This window comes from Bombus huntii, chromosome 1, assembly GCF_024542735.1.
Source record: "Bombus huntii isolate Logan2020A chromosome 1, iyBomHunt1.1, whole genome shotgun sequence".
Taxonomy (NCBI): Eukaryota; Metazoa; Arthropoda; class Insecta; order Hymenoptera; family Apidae; genus Bombus; species Bombus huntii.
Window position 1 is genome coordinate 22,748,618 of NC_066238.1, and position 22,622 is coordinate 22,771,239.

Below are 22,622 nucleotides of genomic sequence, written 5' to 3' on the forward strand. Positions count from 1 at the left end.
GTTATTTGTTATAACGTTATAACGTACTACGTTATATGGGATGACGTTATAACGTATTACGTTATATGCTACGACGTTATAGCGCATTACATTAAATGGTATAACGTTATAACGTATTACGTTATATGGGATGACGTTATAACGTATTACGTTATATGCGACGACGTTATAGCGCATTACATTAAATGGTATAACGTTATAACGTATTACGTTATATGGTATGACGTTATAACGTATTACGTTATATGGTATGACGTTATAACGAATTACATTATATGGTATGTCGTTATAACGTATTACGTTATATGGTATGTCGCTATAACTTATTACGTTATATGGCATAACGTTATAACGTATTATGTTATATGGTATGTCGTTATAACGTATTAGGTTCTATGTTATAACGTTGCAACGTATTACGTTATATGGTATACAGTTATAACGTATTACGTAATAGGGGATGACGCTATAACGTGTTACGTTATATGTTATGACGTTATAACGTATTACGTTATATGGTATGACGTTATAACGTATTACGTTATATGGCATAACGTTATAACGTATTACGATATATGATATAGCGTTATAACGTAATACGTTATATGGGATGACGTTATAACGTAATAGGTTGTATGATATGACGTTATAACGTATTACGTTATATGGGATGACGTTATAACGTATTACGTTATAAGGCATAACGTTATAACGTAATAGGTTATATGGTATGACGTTATAACGTATTACGTTATAGGGGATGACGTTATAACGTATTACGTTATATGTTATGACGTTATGACGTATTACGTTATATGGTATGACGTTATAACGTTATAACGTATTACGTTATGTGGGATGACGTTATAACGTATTACGTTATATGTTATAACGTTATAACGTATTACGTTATGTGGGATGACGTTATAACGTATTACGTTATATGGGATGACGTTATAACTTATTACGTTAAATGGGATGACGTTATAACTTACTACGTTATATGGGATGACGTTATAACGTATTACGTTATATGGTATGATGTTATAACTTAATACGTTATTTCTTATGACGTTATAACGTACTACGTTATATGGGATGACGTTATAACGTATTGCGTTATATGGGACGACGTTATAGAGCATTACATTATATGGTATAACGTAATAACGTATTACGTTATATGGGATGACGTTATGACGTATTACGTTATATGGTATGACGTTATAACGTATTACGTTATAGGGGATGACGTTACAACGTATTACGTTATATGTTATGACGTTATAACGTATTACGTTATATGGTATGACGTTATAACGTATTACATTATATGTTATAACGATATAACGTATTACGTAATATGGTATGTCGTTATAACGTATTACGTTATATGGCATTACGTTATAACGTATTACGTTATATGGTATGACGTTATAACGTATTACGTTATATGGTATGTCGTTATAACGTATTACGTTATATGGCATAACGTTATAACGTATTACGTTATATGGTATGTCGTTATAACGTATTACTTTATATGTTAAAACGTTATAACGTATTACGTTATATGTTATAACGGTATAACGTATTACGTTATATGGTATAACGTTATAACGTATTACGTTATATGTTATAACGTTATAACGTTTTACGTTATATGGTATGACGTTATAACGTATTACGTTATAAGGCATAACGTTATAACGTAATAGGTTATATGGTATGACGTTATAACGTATTACGTTATAGGGGATGACGTTATAACGTATTACGTTATATGTTATGACGTTATAACGTATTACGTTATATGTTATAACGTTATAACGTATTACGTTATATGGGATCACGTTATAACGTATTACGTTCTATGTTATAACGTTGTAACGTATTACGTTAGATGGTATGTCGTTATAACGTATTTCGTTATATGTTATGACGTTATAACGTATTACGTTATATGTTATAACGTTATAACGTATTACGTTATATGGTATGACGCTATAACGTATTACGTTATGAGGCATAACGTTATAACGTAATAGGTTATATGGTATGACGTTATAACGTATTACGTTATAGGGGATGACGTTATAACGTAATAGGTTATATGGTATGACGTTATGACGTATTACGTTATAGGGGATGACGTTATAACGTATTACGTTATATGTTATGACGTTATAACGTAATACGTTATATGTTATAACGTTATAACGTATTACGTTATGTGGTATGACGTTATTACGTATTACGTTATAAGGCATAACGTTATAACGTAATAGGTTATATGGTATGACGTTATAACGTATTACGTTATAGGGGATGACGTTATAACGTATTACGTTATATGTTATGACGTTATGACGTATTACGTTATATGGTATGACGTTATAACGTTATAACGTATTACGTTATGTGGGATGACGTTATAACGTATTACATTATATGTTATAACGTTATAACGTATTACGTTATATGGGATGACGTTATAACGTATTGCGTTATATGGGACGACGTTATAGAGCATTACATTATATGGTATAACGTAATAACGTATTACGTTATATGGGATGACGTTATAACGTATTACGTTATATGGGATGACGTTATAACTTACTACGTTATATGGGATGACGTTATAACGTATTACGTTATATGGTATGATGTTATAACTTAATACGTTATTTCTTATGACGTTATAACGTACTACGGTATATGGGATGACGTTATAACGTATTGCGTTATATGGTACGACGTTATAGAGCATTACATTATATGGTATAACGTAATAACGTATTACGTTATATGGGATGACGTTATAACGTATTACGTTATATGGTATGACGTTATAACGTATTACGTTATAGGGGATGACGTTACAACGTATTACGTTATATGTTATGACGTTATAACGTATTACGTTATATGGTATGACGTTATAACGTATTACATTATATGTTATAACGATATAACGTATTACGTAATATGGTATGTCGTTATAACGTATTACGTTATATGGCATTACGTTATAACGTATTACGTTATATGGTATGACGTTATAACGTATTACGTTATATGGTATGTCGTTATAACGTATTACGTTATATGGCATAACGTTATAACGTATTACGTTATATGGTATGTCGTTATAACGTATTACTTTATATGTTAAAACGTTATAACGTATTACGTTATATGTTATAACGGTATAACGTATTACGTTATATGGTATAACGTTATAACGTATTACGTTATATGTTATAACGTTATAACGTTTTACGTTATATGGTATGACGTTATAACGTATTACGTTATAAGGCATAACGTTATAACGTAATAGGTTATATGGTATGACGTTATAACGTATTACGTTATAGGGGATGACGTTATAACGTATTACGTTATATGTTATGACGTTATAACGTATTACGTTATATGTTATAACGTTATAACGTATTACGTTATATGGGATGACGTTATAACGTATTACGTTCTATGTTATAACGTTGTAACGTATTACGTTAGATGGTATACAGTTGTAACGTATTACGTTATATGATATAACGTTATAACGTATTACGTTATATGGTATGACGTTATAACGTATTATGTTATATGGTTTGTCGTTATAACGTATTACGTTATATGGCATAACGTTATAACGTATTACGTTATATGGTATGTCGTTATAACGTATTACTTTATATGTTAAAACGTTATAACGTATTACGTTATATGGTATGACGTTATAACGTATTACGTTATATGTTATAACATTATAACGTATTACGTTATATGGTATGTCGTTATAACGTATTTCGTTATATGTTATGACGTTATAACGTATTACGTTATATGTTATAACGTTATAACGTATTACGTTATATGGTATGACGTTATAACGTATTACGTTATAAGGCATAACGTTATAACGTAATAGGTTATATGGTATGACGTTATAACGTATTACGTTATAGGGGATGACGTTATAACGTAATAGGTTATAAGGTATGACGTTATGACGTCTTACGTTATAGGGGATGACGTTATAACGTATTACGTTATAAGGCATAACGTTATAACGTAATAGGTTATATGGTATGACGTTATAACGTATTACGTTATAGGGGATGACGTTATAACGTATTACGTTATATGTTATGACGTTATAACGTATTACGTTATATGTTATAACGTTATAACGTATTACGTTATATGGGATGACGTTATAACGTATTACGTTCTATGTTATAACGTTGTAACGTATTACGTTAGATGGTATACAGTTGTAACGTATTACGTTATATGATATAACGTTATAACGTATTACGTTATATGGTATGACGTTATAACGTATTATGTTATATGGTTTGTCGTTATAACGTATTACGTTATATGGCATAACGTTATAACGTATTACGTTATATGGTATGTCGTTATAACGTATTACTTTATATGTTAAAACGTTTTAACGTATTACGTTATATGGTATGACGTTATAACGTATTACGTTATATGTTATAACATTATAACGTATTACGTTATATGGTATGTCGTTATAACGTATTTCGTTATATGTTATGACGTTATAACGTATTACGTTATATGTTATAACGTTATAACGTATTACGTTATATGGTATGACGTTATAACGTATTACGTTATAAGGCATAACGTTATAACGTAATAGGTTATATGGTATGACGTTATAACGTATTACGTTATAGGGGATGACGTTATAACGTAATAGGTTATATGGTATGACGTTATGACGTATTACGTTATAGGGGATGACGTTATAACGTATTACGTTATATGTTATGACGTTATAACGTAATACGTTATATGTTATAACGTTATAACGTATTACGTTATATGGTAGGACGTTATAACGTATTACGTTATAAGGCATAACGTTATAACGTAATAGGTTATATGGTATGACGTTATAACGTATAACGTTATATGTTATGACGTTATGACGTATTACGTTATATGGTATGACGTTATAACGTATTACGTTATACGCGACGACGTTATAGCGCATTACATTATATGGTATAACGTTATAACGTATTACGTTATATGGGATGACGTTATAACGTATTACGTTATATGCGACGACGTTATAACGTATTACGTTATACGCGACGACGTTATAGCGCATTACATTATATGGTATAAACTTATAACGTATTACGTAATAGGGGATGACGCTATAACGTATTACGTTATATGTTATGACGTTATAACGTATTACGTTATATGGGATGACGTTGTAACGTATTACGTTATATGGTATGTCCTTATAACGTATTAAGTTATGTGGCATAACGTTATAACGTATTACGTTATATGGTATGACGTTATTACACATTACGTTATATGGGATGACGTTACAACGTAATAGGTTATATGGTATGACGTTATAACGTATTACGTTATATGGTATGACGTTATAACGTATTACATTATATGTTATAACGTTATAACGTATTACGGAATATGGTATGTCGTTATAACGTATTACGTTATATGGCATTACGTTATAACGTATTACGTTATATGGGACGACGTTATAACGTTATAACGTATTACGTTATGTGGGATGACGTTATAACGTATTACGTTATATGTTATAACGTTATAACGTATTACGTTATGTGGGATGACGTTATAACGTACTACGTTATATGGGATGACGTTATAACGTATTACGTTAAATGGGATGACGTTATAACTTACTACGTTATATGGGATGACGTTATAACGTATTACGTTATATGGTATGATGTTATAACTTAATACGTTATTTCTTATGACGTTATAACGTACTACGTTATATGGGATGACGTTATAACGTATTGCGTTATATGGGACTACGTTATAGAGCATTACATTATATGGTATAACGTAATAACGTATTACTTTATATGGGATGACGTTATAACGTATTACGTTATATGGTATGACGTTATAACGTATTACGTTATAGGGGATGACGTTACAACGTATTACGTTATATGTTATGACGTTATAACGTATTACGTTATATGGTATGACGTTATAACGTATTACATTATATGTTATAACGATATAACGTATTACGTAATATGGTATGTCGTTATAACGTATTACGTTATATGGCATTACGTTATAACGTATTACGTTATATGGTATGACGTTATAACGTATTACGTTATATGGTATGTCGTTATAACGTATTACGTTATATGGCATAACGTTATAACGTATTACGTTATATGGTATGTCGTTATAACGTATTACTTTATATGTTAAAACGTTATAACGTATTACGTTATATGTTATAACGGTATAACGTATTACGTTATATGGTATAACGTTATAACGTATTACGTTATATGTTATAACGTTATAACGTTTTACGTTATATGGTATGACGTTATAACGTATTACGTTATAAGGCATAACGTTATAACGTAATAGGTTATATGGTATGACGTTATAACGTATTACGTTATAGGGGATGACGTTATAACGTATTACGTTATATGTTATGACGTTATAACGTATTACGTTATATGTTATAACGTTATAACGTATTACGTTATATGGGATCACGTTATAACGTATTACGTTCTATGTTATAACGTTGTAACGTATTACGTTAGATGGTATGTCGTTATAACGTATTTCGTTATATGTTATGACGTTATAACGTATTACGTTATATGTTATAACGTTATAACGTATTACGTTATATGGTATGACGCTATAACGTATTACGTTATGAGGCATAACGTTATAACGTAATAGGTTATATGGTATGACGTTATAACGTATTACGTTATAGGGGATGACGTTATAACGTAATAGGTTATATGGTATGACGTTATGACGTATTACGTTATAGGGGATGACGTTATATCGTATTACGTTATATGTTATGACGTTATAACGTAATACGTTATATGTAATAACGTTATAACGTATTACGTTATGTGGTATAACGTTATAACGTATTACGTTATAAGGCATAACGTTATAACGTAATAGGTTATATGGTATGACGTTATAACGTATTACGTTATAGGGGATGACGTTATAACGTATTACGTTATATGTTATGACGTTATGACGTATTACGTTATACGGTATGACGTTATAACGTTATAACGTATTACGTTATGTGGGATGACGTTATAACGTATTACATTATATGTTATAACGTTATAACGTATTAAGTTATATGGGATGACGTTATAACGTATTGCGTTATATGGGACGACGTTATAGAGCATTACATTATATGGTATAACGTAATAACTTATTACGTTATATGGGATGACGTTATAACGTATTACGTTATATGGGATGACGTTATAACTTACTACGTTATATGGGATGACGTTATAACGTATTACGTTATATGGTATGATGTTATAACTTAATACGTTATTTCTTATGACGTTATAACGTACTACGGTATATGGGATGACGTTATAACGTATTGCGTTATATGGGACGACGTTATAGAGCATTACATTATATGGTATAACGTAATAACGTATTACGTTATATGGGATGACGTTATAACGTATTACGTTATATGGTATGACGTTATAACGTATTACGTTATAGGGGATGACGTTACAACGTATTACGTTATATGTTATGACGTTATAACGTATTACGTTATATGGTATGACGTTATAACGTATTACATTATATGTTATAACGATATAACGTATTACGTAATATGGTATGTCGTTATAACGTATTACGTTATATGGTATGTCGTTATAACGTATTACGTTATATGGCATAACGTTATAACGTATTATGTTATATGGTATGTCGTTATAACGTATTAGGTTCTATGTTATAACGTTGTAACGTATTACGTTATATGGTATACAGTTATAACGTATTACGTAATAGGGGATGACGCTATAACGTATTACGTTATATGTTATGACGTTATAACGTATTACGTTATATGGTATGACGTTATAACGTATTACGTTATATGGCATAACGTTATAACGTATTACGTTATATGATATAGCGTTATAACGTAATACGTTATGTGGGATGACGTTATAACGTATTAGGTTCTATGTTATAACGTTGTAACGTATTACGTTATATGGTATACAGTTATAACGTATTACGTAATAGGGGATGACGCTATAACGTATTACGTTATATGTTATGACGTTATAACGTATTACGTTATATGTTATAACGTTATAACGTATTACGTTATATGGCATAACGTTATAACGTATTAAGTTATGTGGCATAACGTTATAACGTATTACGTTATATGGTATGACGTTATTACACATTACGTTATATAGGATGACGTTATAACGTATTACATTATATGGTATAACGTTATAACGTATTACGTTATATGGGATGACGTTATAACGTATTACGTTATATGTTATAACGTTATAACGTATTACGTTATATGTTATAACGTTATAACGTATTACGTTATATGGTATGCCGTTATAACGTATTACATTATATGTTATAACGTTATAACTTATTACGTTATATGGTATGACGTTATAACGTATTACGTTATATGGCATAACATTATAACGTATTACGTTATATGATATAACGTTATAACGTATTACGTTATATGGTATGTCGTTATAACGTATTAGGTTATATGGCATAACGTTATAACTTATTACGTTATATGGTATGATGTTATAACTTAATACGTTATTTGTTATGACGTTATAACGTACTACGTTATATGGGATGACGTTATAACGTATTACGTTATATGCGACGACGTTATAGCGCATTACATTAAATGGTATAACGTTATAACGTATTACGTTATATGGTATTACGTTATAACGTATTACGTTATATGGTATGACGTTATAACGTATTACGTTATATGGCATAACATTATAACGTATTACGTTATATGATATAACGTTATAACGTATTACGTTATATGGTATGTCGTTATAACGTATTAGGTTATATGGCATAACGTTATAACTTATTACGTTATATGGTATGATGTTATAACTTAATACGTTATTTGTTATGACGTTATAACGTACTACGTTATATGGGATGACGTTATAACGTATTACGTTATATGCGACGACGTTATAGCGCATTACATTAAATGGTATAACGTTATAACGTATTACGTTATATGGTATTACGTTATAACGTATTACGTTATAGGGGATGACGTTACAACGAATTACGTTATATGTTATGACGTTATAACGTATTACGTTATATGGTATGTCGTTATAACGTATTACGTTATATGGTATGTCGTTATAACGTATTACGTTATATGGCATAACGTTATAACGTATTACGTTATATGGTATACAGTTATAACGTATTACGTAACAGGGGATGACGCTATAACGTATTACGTTATATGTTATGACGTTATAACGTATTACGTTATATGGGATGACGTTATAACGTATTACGTTATATGTTATAACGTTATAACGTATTACGTTATATGGTATGCCGTTATAACGTATTACATTATATGTTATAACGTTATAACTTATTACGTTATATGGTATGACGTTATAACGTATTACGTTATATGGCATAACATTATAACGTATTACGTTATATGATATAACGTTATAACGTATTACGTTATATGGTATGTCGTTATAACGTATTAGGTTATATGGCATAACGTTATAACTTATTACGTTATATGGTATGATGTTATAACTTAATACGTTATTTGTTATGACGTTATAACGTACTACGTTATATGGGATGACGTTATAAGGTAATAGGTTATATGGTATGACGTTATAATGTATTAAGTTATACGGTATGACGTTATAACTTTATACGTTATTTGTTATGACGTTATAACGTACTACGTTATATGGGATGACGTTATAACGTATTACGATATATGGGATGACGTTATAGCGCATTACATTATATGGTATAACGTAATAACGTATTACGTTATATGTTATAACGTTATAACGCATTACGTTATATGGTATGACGTTATAACGTATTACGTTATATGGGACGACGTTATAACGTATTACGTTATATGGTATGTCGTTATAACGTATTAAGTTATGTGGCATAACGTTATAACGTATTACGTTATATGGTATGACGTTATAACATATTACGTTATATGGGATGACGTTATAATGTAATAGGTTATATGGTATAACGTTATAACGTATTAAGTTATATGGTATGACGTTATAACTTAATACGTTATTTGTTATGACGTTATAACGTACTACGTTATATGGTATGACGTTATAACGTATTACGTTATAGGGGATGACGTTACAACGTATTACGTTATATGTTATGACGTTATAACGTATTACGTTATATGGTATGACGTTATAACGTATTACATTATATGTTATAACGTTATAACGTATTACGTAATATGGTATGTCGTTATAACGTATTACGTTATATGGCATTACGTTATAACGTATTACGTTATAGGGGATGACGTTATAACGTATCACGTTATATGTTATAACGTTATAACGTATTACGTTATATGGTATGTCGTTATAACGTATTATGTTATATGGCATAACGTTATAACGTATTACGTTATATGGTATGACATTATAACGTATTACGTTATATGGGATGACGTTATAACGTATTACGTTATATGGTATGACGTTATAACTTAATACGTTATTTGTTATAACGTTATAACGTACTACGTTATATGGGATGACGTTATAACGTATTACGTTATATGCTACGACGTTATAGCGCATTACATTAAATGGTATAACGTTATAACGTATTACGTTATATGGGATGACGTTATAACGTATTACGTTATATGCGACGACGTTATAGCGCATTACATTAAATGGTATAACGTTATAACGTATTACGTTATATGGTATGACGTTATAACGTATTACGTTATATGGTATGACGTTATAACGAATTACATTATATGGTATGTCGTTATAACGTATTACGTAATAGGGGATGACGCTATAACGTGTTACGTTATATGTTATGACGATATAACGTATTACGTTATATGGTATGACGTTATAACGTATTACGTTATATGGCATAACGTTATAACGTATTACGGTATATGATATAGCGTTATAACGTAATACGTTATATGGGATGACGTTATAACGTAATAGGTTGTATGATATGACGTTATAACGTATTACGTTATATGGGATGACGTTATAACGTATTACGTTATATGATATAACGTTATAACGTAATACGTTATATTTGATGACGTTATAACGTATTACGTTATAAGGCATAACGTTATAACGTATTACGTTATATGGTATGACGTTATAACGTATTACGTTATAAGGCATAACGTTATAACGTAATAGGTTATATGGTATGACGTTATAACGTATTACGTTATAGGGGATGACGTTATAACGTATTACGTAATATGTTATGACGTTATGACGTATTACGTTATATGGTATGACGTTATAACGTTATAACGTATTACGTTATGTGGGATGACGTTATAACGTATTACGTTATATGTTATAACGTTATAACGTATTACGTTATGTGGGATGACGTTATAACGTATTACGTTATATGGGATGACGTTATAACGTATTACGTTAAATGGGATGACGTTATAACTTACTACGTTATATGGGATGACGTTATAACGTATTACGTTATATGGTATGATGTTATAACTTAATACGTTATTTCTTATGACGTTATAACGTACTACGTTATATGGGATGACGTTATAACGTATTGCGTTATATGGGACGACGTTATAGAGCATTACATTATATGGTATAACGTAATAACGTATTACGTTATATGGGATGACGTTATAACGTATTACGTTATATGGGATGACGTTATAACGTATTACGTTATAGGGGATGACGTTACAACGTATTACGTTATATGTTATGACGTTATAACGTATTACGTTATATGGTATGACGTTATAACGTATTACATTATATGTTATAACGATATAACGTATTACGTAATATGGTATGTCGTTATAACGTATTACGTTATATGGCATTACGTTATAACGTATTACGTTATATGGTATGACGTTATAACGTATTACGTTATGAGGCATAACGTTATAACGTAATAGGTTATATGGTATGACGTTATAACGTATTACGTTATAGGGGATGACGTTATAACGTAATAGGTTATATGGTATGACGTTATGACGTATTACGTTATAGGGGATGACGTTATAACGTATTACGTTATATGTTATGACGTTATAACGTAATACGTTATATGTTATAACGTTATAACGTATTACGTTATGTGGTATGACGTTATAACGTATTACGTTATAAGGCATAACGTTATAACGTAATAGGTTATATGGTATGACGTTATAACGTATTACGTTATAGGGGATGACGTTATAACGTATTACGTTATATGTTATGACGTTATGACGTAATACGTTATATGGTATGACGTTATAACGTTATAACGTATTACGTTATGTGGGATGACGTTATAACGTATTACATTATATGTTATAACGTTATAACGTATTACGTTATATGGGATGACGTTATAACGTATTGCGTTATATGGGACGACGTTATAGAGCATTACATTATATGGTATAACGTAATAACGTATTACGTTATATGGGATGACGTTATAACGTATTACGTTATATGGGATGACGTTATAACTTACTACGTTATATGGGATGACGTTATAACGTATTACGTTATATGGTATGATGTTATAACTTAATACGTTATTTCTTATGACGTTATAACGTACTACGGTATATGGGATGACGTTATAACGTATTGCGTTATATGGGACGACGTTATAGAGCATTACATTATATGGTATAACGTAATAACGTATTACGTTATATGGGATGACGTTATAACGTATTACGTTATATGGTATGACGTTATAACGTATTACGTTATAGGGGATGACGTTACAACGTATTACGTTATATGTTATGACGTTATAACGTATTACGTTATATGGTATGACGTTATAACGTATTACATTATATGTTATAACGATATAACGTATTACGTAATATGGTATGTCGTTATAACGTATTACGTTATATGGCATTACGTTATAACGTATTACGTTATATGGTATGACGTTATAACGTATTACGTTATATGGTATGTCGTTATAACGTATTACGTTATATGGCATAACGTTATAACGTATTACGTTATATGGTATGTCGTTGTAACGTATTACTTTATATGTTAAAACGTTATAACGTATTACGTTATATGTTATAACGGTATAACGTATTACGTTATATGGTATAACGTTATAACGTATTACGTTATATGTTATAACGTTATAACGTTTTACGTTATATGGTATGACGTTATAACGTATTAGGTTATAAGGCATAACGTTATAACGTAATAGGTTATATGGTATGACGTTATAACGTATTACGTTATAGGGGATGACGTTATAACGTATTACGTTATATGTTATGACGTTATAACGTATTACGTTATATGTTATAACGTTATAACGTATTACGTTATATGGGATGACGTTATAACGTATTACGTTCTATGTTATAACGTTGTAACGTATTACGTTAGATGGTATACAGTTGTAACGTATTACGTTATATGATATAACGTTATAACGTATTACGTTATATGGTATGACGTTATAACGTATTATGTTATATGGTTTGTCGTTATAACGTATTACGTTATATGGCATAACGTTATAACGTATTACGTTATATGGTATGTCGTTATAACGTATTACTTTATATGTTAAAACGTTATAACGTATTACGTTATATGGTATGACGTTATAACGTATTACGTTATATGTTATAACATTATAACGTATTACGTTATATGGTATGTCGTTATAACGTATTTCGTTATATGTTATGACGTTATAACGTATTACGTTATATGTTATAACGTTATAACGTATTACGTTATATGGTATGACGTTATAACGTATTACGTTATAAGGCATAACGTTATAACGTAATAGGTTATATGGTATGACGTTATAACGTATTACGTTATAGGGGATGACGTTATAACGTAATAGGTTATATGCTATGACGTTATGACGTATTACGTTATAGGGGATGACGTTATAACGTATTACGTTATAAGGCATAACGTTATAACGTAATAGGTTATATGGTATGACGTTATAACGTATTACGTTATAGGGGATGACGTTATAACGTATTACGTTATATGTTATGACGTTATAACGTATTACGTTATATGTTATAACGTTATAACGTATTACGTTATATGGGATGACGTTATAACGTATTACGTTCTATGTTATAACGTTGTAACGTATTACGTTAGATGGTATACAGTTGTAACGTATTACGTTATATGATATAACGTTATAACGTATTACGTTATATGGTATGACGTTATAACGTATTATGTTATATGGTTTGTCGTTATAACGTATTACGTTATATGGCATAACGTTATAACGTATTACGTTATATGGTATGTCGTTATAACGTATTACTTTATATGTTAAAACGTTATAACGTATTACGTTATATGGTATGACGTTATAACGTATTACGTTATATGTTATAACATTATAACGTATTACGTTATATGGTATGTCGTTATAACGTATTTCGTTATATGTTATGACGTTATAACGTATTACGTTATATGTTATAACGTTATAACGTATTACGTTATATGGTATGACGTTATAACGTATTACGTTATAAGGCATAACGTTATAACGTAATAGGTTATATGGTATGACGTTATAACGTATTACGTTATAGGGGATGACGTTATAACGTAATAGGTTATATGCTATGACGTTATGACGTATTACGTTATAGGGGATGACGTTATAACGTATTACGTTATAAGGCATAACGTTATAACGTAATAGGTTATATGGTATGACGTTATAACGTATTACGTTATAGGGGATGACGTTATAACGTATTACGTTATATGTTATGACGTTATAACGTATTACGTTATATGTTATAACGTTATAACGTATTACGTTATATGGGATGACGTTATAACGTATTACGTTCTATGTTATAACGTTGTAACGTATTACGTTAGATGGTATACAGTTGTAACGTATTACGTTATATGATATAACGTTATAACGTATTACGTTATATGGTATGACGTTATAACGTATTATGTTATATGGTTTGTCGTTATAACGTATTACGTTATATGGCATAACGTTATAACGTATTACGTTATATGGTATGTCGTTATAACGTATTACTTTATATGTTAAAACGTTATAACGTATTACGTTATATGGTATGACGTTATAACGTATTACGTTATATGTTATAACATTATAACGTATTACGTTATATGGTATGTCGTTATAACGTATTTCGTTATATGTTATGACGTTATAACGTATTACGTTATATGTTATAACGTTATAACGTATTACGTTATATGGTATGACGTTATAACGTATTACGTTATAAGGCATAACGTTATAACGTAATAGGTTATATGGTATGACGTTATAACGTATTACGTTATAGGGGATGACGTTATAACGTAATAGGTTATATGGTATGACGTTATGACGTATTACGTTATAGGGGATGACGTTATAACGTATTACGTTATATGTTATGACGTTATAACGTAATACGTTATATGTTATAACGTTATAACGTATTACGTTATATGGTAGGACGTTATAACGTATTACGTTATAAGGCATAACGTTATAACGTAATAGGTTATATGGTATGACGTTATAACATATTACGTTATAGGGGATGACGTTATAACGTATAACGTTATATGTTATGACGTTATAACGTATTACGTTATATGGTATGACGTTATAACGTATTACGTTATAGGGGATGACGTTATAACGTAATAGGTTATATGGTATGACGTTATGACGTATTACGTTATAGGGGATGACGTTATAACGTATTACGTTATATGTTATGACGTTATAACGTAATACGTTATATGTTATAACGTTATAACGTATTACGTTATATGGTAGGACGTTATAACGTATTACGTTATAAGGCATAACGTTATAACGTAATAGGTTATATGGTATGACGTTATAACATATTACGTTATAGGGGATGACGTTATAACGTATAACGTTATATGTTATGACGTTATAACGTATTACGTTATATGGTATGACGTTATAACGTATTACATTATATGTTATAACGTTATAACGTATTACGTTATATGGTATGACGTTATTACACATTACGTTATATAGGATGACGTTATAACGTATTACATTATATGGTATAACGTTATAACGTATTACGTTATATGGGATGACGTTATAACGTATTACGTTATATGTTATAACGTTATAACGTATTACGTTATATGTTATAACGTTATAACGTATTACGTTATATGGTATGCCGTTATAACGTATTACATTATATGTTATAACGTTATAACTTATTACGTTATATGGTATGACGTTATAACGTATTACGTTATATGGCATAACATTATAACGTATTACGTTATATGATATAACGTTATAACGTATTACGTTATATGGTATGTCGTTATAACGTATTAGGTTATATGGCATAACGTTATAACTTATTACGTTATATGGTATGATGTTATAACTTAATACGTTATTTGTTATGACGTTATAACGTACTACGTTATATGGGATGACGTTATAACGTATTACGTTATATGCGACGACGTTATAGCGCATTACATTAAATGGTATAACGTTATAACGTATTACGTTATATGGTATTACGTTATAACGTATTACGTTATAGGGGATGACGTTACAACGAATTACGTTATATGTTATGACGTTATAACGTATTACGTTATATGGTATGTCGTTATAACGTATTACGTTATATGGTATGTCGTTATAACGTATTACGTTATATGGCATAACGTTATAACGTATTACGTTATATGGTATACAGTTATAACGTATTACGTAACAGGGGATGACGCTATAACGTATTACGTTATATGTTATGACGTTATAACGTATTACGTTATATGGTATGACGTTGTAACGTATTACGTTATATGGTATGTCCTTATAACGTATTAAGTTATGTGGCATAACGTTATAACGTATTACGTTATATGGTATGACGTTATTACACATTACGTTATATAGGATGACGTTATAACGTATTACGTTATATGGTATGACGTTATAACGTATTACGTTATATGTTATAACGTTATAACTTACTACGTTATATGGGATGACGTTATAACGTATTACGTTATATGGTATGATGTTATAACTTAATATGTTATTTCTTATGACGTTATAACGTACTACGTTATATGGGATGACGTTATAACGTATTAAGTTATATGGGATGACGTTATAACGTATTACGTTCTATGTTATAACGTTTTAACGTATTACGTTATATAGGATGACGTTATAACGTATTACGTTATATGGTATGACGTTATAACGTATTACGTTATATGTTATAACGTTATAACGTATTACGTTATATGGCATAACGTTATAACGTATTACGTTATATGGTATGACGTTATAACGTATCACGTTATATGGGATGACGTTATAACGTATTACGTTATATGCGACGACGTTATAGCGCATTACATTATATGGTATAACGTTATAACGTATTACGTTATATGGGATGACGTTATAACGTATTACGTTATATGTTATAACGTTATAACGTATTACGTTATATGTTATAACGTTATAACGTATTACGTTATATGGTATGCCGTTATAACGTATTACATTATATGTTATAACGTTATAACTTATTACGTTATATGGTATGACGTTATAACGTATTACGTTATATGGCATAACATTATAACGTATTACGTTATATGATATAACGTTATAACGTATTACGTTATATGGTATGTCGTTATAACGTATTAGGTTATATGGCATAACGTTATAACTTATTACGTTATATGGTATGATGTTATAACTTAATACGTTATTTGTTATGACGTTATAACGTACTACGTTATATGGGATGACGTTATAACGTATTACGTTATATGCGACGACGTTATAGCGCATTACATTAAATGGTATAACGTTATAACGTATTACGTTATATGGTATTACGTTATAACGTATTACGTTATAGGGGATGACGTTACAACGAATTACGTTATATGTTATGACGTTATAACGTATTACGTTATATGGTATGTCGTTATAACGTATTACGTTATATGGTATGTCGTTATAACGTATTACGTTATATGGCATAACGTTATAACGTATTACGTTATATGGTATACAGTTATAACGTATTACGTAACAGGGGATGACGCTATAACGTATTACGTTATATGTTATGACGTTATAACGTATTACGTTATATGGGATGACGTTATAACGTATTACGTTATATGTTATAACGTTATAACGTATTACGTTATATGGTATGCCGTTATAACGTATTACATTATATGTTATAACGTTATAACGCATTACGTTATATGGTATGACGTTATAACGTATTACGTTATATGGGACGACGTTATAACGTATTACGTTATATGGTATGTCGTTATAACGTATTAAGTTATGTGGCATAACGTTATAACGTATTACGTTATATGGTATGACGTTATAACATATTACGTTATATGGGATGACGTTATAATGTAATAGGTTATATGGTATAACGTTATAACGTATTACGTTATATGGTATACAGTTATAACGTATTACGTAACAGGGGATGACGTTACAACGAATTACGTTATATGTTATGACGTTATAACGTATTACGTTATATGGTATGACGTTATAACGTATTACGTTATATGGTATACAGTTATAACGTATTACGTAACAGGGGATGACGCTATAACGTATTACGTTATATGTTATGACGTTATAACGTATTACGTTATATGGGATGACGTTATAACGTATTACGTTATATGTTATAACGTTATAACGTATTACGTTATATGGTATGCCGTTATAACGTATTACATTATATGTTATAACGTTATAACGCATTACGTTATATGGTATGACGTTATAACGTATTACGTTATATGGGATGACGTTATAACGTATTACGTAACAGGGGATGACGCTATAACGTATTACGTTATATGTTATGACGTTATAACGTATTACGTTATATGGGATGACGTTATAACGTATTACGTTATATGTTATAACGTTATAACGTATTACGTTATATGGTATGCCGTTATAACGTATTACATTATATGTTATAACGTTATAACGCATTACGTTATATGGTATGACGTTATAACGTATTACGTTATATGGGATGACGTTATAACGTATTACGTTATATGCGACGACGTTATAGCGCATTACATTAAATGGTATAACGTTATAACGTATTACGTTATATGGTATTACGTTATAACGTATTACGTTATAGGGGATGACGTTACAACGAATTACGTTATATGTTATGACGTTATAACGTATTACGTTATATGGTATGTCGTTATAACGTATTACGTTATATGGTATGTCGTTATAACGTATTACGTTATATGGCATAACGTTATAACGTATTACGTTATATGGTATACAGTTATAACGTATTACGTAACAGGGGATGACGCTATAACGTATTACGTTATATGTTATGACGTTATAACGTATTACGTTATATGGGATGACGTTATAACGTATTACGTTATATGTTATAACGTTATAACGTATTACGTTATATGGTATGCCGTTATAACGTATTACATTATATGTTATAACGTTATAACGCATTACGTTATATGGTATGACGTTATAACGTATTACGTTATATGGGATGACGTTATAACGTATTACGTTATATGCGACGACGTTATAGCGCATTACATTAAATGGTATAACGTTATAACGTATTACGTTATATGGTATTACGTTATAACGTATTACGTTATAGGGGATGACGTTACAACGAATTACGTTATATGTTATGACGTTATAACGTATTACGTTATATGGTATGTCGTTATAACGTATTACGTTATATGGTATGTCGTTATAACGTATTACGTTATATGGCATAACGTTATAACGTATTACGTTATATGGTATACAGTTATAACGTATTACGTAACAGGGGATGACGTTACAACGAATTACGTTATATGTTATGACGTTATAACGTATTACGTTATATGGTATGACGTTATAACGTATTACGTTATATGGCATAACATTATAACGTATTACGTTATATGATATAACGTTATAACGTATTACGTTATATGGTATGTCGTTATAACGTATTAGGTTATATGGCATAACGTTATAACTTATTACGTTATATGGTATGATGTTATAACTTAATACGTTATTTGTTATGACGTTATAACGTACTACGTTATATGGGATGACGTTATAAGGTAATAGGTTATATGGTATGACGTTATAATGTATTAAGTTATACGGTATGACGTTATAACTTTATACGTTATTTGTTATGACGTTATAACGTACTACGTTATATGGGATGACGTTATAACGTATTACGATATATGGGATGACGTTATAGCGCATTACATTATATGGTATAACGTAATAACGTATTACGTTATATGTTATAACGTTATAACGCATTACGTTATATGGTATGACGTTATAACGTATTACGTTATATGGGACGACGTTATAACGTATTACGTTATATGGTATGTCGTTATAACGTATTAAGTTATGTGGCATAACGTTATAACGTATTACGTTATATGGTATGACGTTATAACATATTACGTTATATGGGATGACGTTATAATGTAATAGGTTATATGGTATAACGTTATAACGTATTAAGTTATATGGTATGACGTTATAACGTATTACGTTATATGGTATGACGTTATAACGAATTACATTATATGGTATGTCGTTATAACGTATTACGTAATAGGGGATGACGCTATAACGTGTTACGTTATATGTTATGACGTTATAACGTATTACGTTATATGTTATTACGTTATAACGTATTACGATATATGTTATATCGTTATAACGTATTACGTTATATGGTATGCCGTTATAACGTATTACATTATATGTTATAACGTTATAACGTATTACGTTATATGGTATGTCGTTATAACGTATTAGGTTATATGGCATAACGTTATAACTTATTACGTTATATGGTATGATGTTATAACTTAATACGTTATTTGTTATGACGTTATAACGTACTACGTTATATGGTATGACGTTATAACGTATTACGTTATAGGGGATGACGTTACAACGTATTACGTTATATGTTATGACGTTATAACGTATTACGTTATATGGTATGACGTTATAACGTATTACATTATATGTTATAACGTTATAACGTATTACGTAATATGGTATGTCGTTATAACGTATTACGTTATATGGCATTACGTTATAACGTATTACGTTATAGGGGATGACGTTATAACGTATCACGTTATATGTTATAACGTTATAACGTATTACGTTATATGGTATGTCGTTATAACGTATTATGTTATATGGCATAACGTTATAACGTATTACGTTATATGGTATGACATTATAACGTATTACGTTATATGGGATGACGTTATAACGTATTACGTTATATGGTATGACGTTATAACTTAATACGTTATTTGTTATAACGTTATAACGTACTACGTTATATGGGATGACGTTATAACGTATTACGTTATATGCTACGACGTTATAGCGCATTACATTAAATGGTATAACGTTATAACGTATTACGTTATATGGGATGACGTTATAACGTATTACGTTATATGCGACGACGTTATAGCGCATTACATTAAATGGTATAACGTTATAACGTATTACGTTATATGGTATGACGTTATAACGTATTACGTTATATGGTATGACGTTATAACGAATTACATTATATGGTATGTCGTTATAACGTATTACGTAATAGGGGATGACGCTATAACGTGTTACGTTATATGTTATGACGTTATAACGTATTACGTTATATGGTATGACGTTATAACGTATTACGTTATATGGCATAACGTTATAACGTATTACGGTATATGATATAGCGTTATAACGTAATACGTTATATGGGATGACGTTATAACGTAATAGGTTGTATGATATGACGTTATAACGTATTACGTTATATGGGATGACGTTATAACGTATTACGTTATATGATATAACGTTATAACGTAATACGTTATATTTGATGACGTTATAACGTATTACGTTATAAGGCATAACGTTATAACGTATTACGTTATATGGTATGACGTTATAACGTATTACGTTATAAGGCATAACGTTATAACGTAATAGGTTATATGGTATGACGTTATAACGTATTACGTTATAGGGGATGACGTTATAACGTATTACGTAATATGTTATGACGTTATGACGTATTTGTTATATGGTATGACGTTATAACGTTATAACGTATTACGTTATGTGGGATGACGTTATAACGTATTACGTTATATGTTATAACGTTATAACGTATTACGTTATGTGGGATGACGTTATAACGTATTACGTTATAT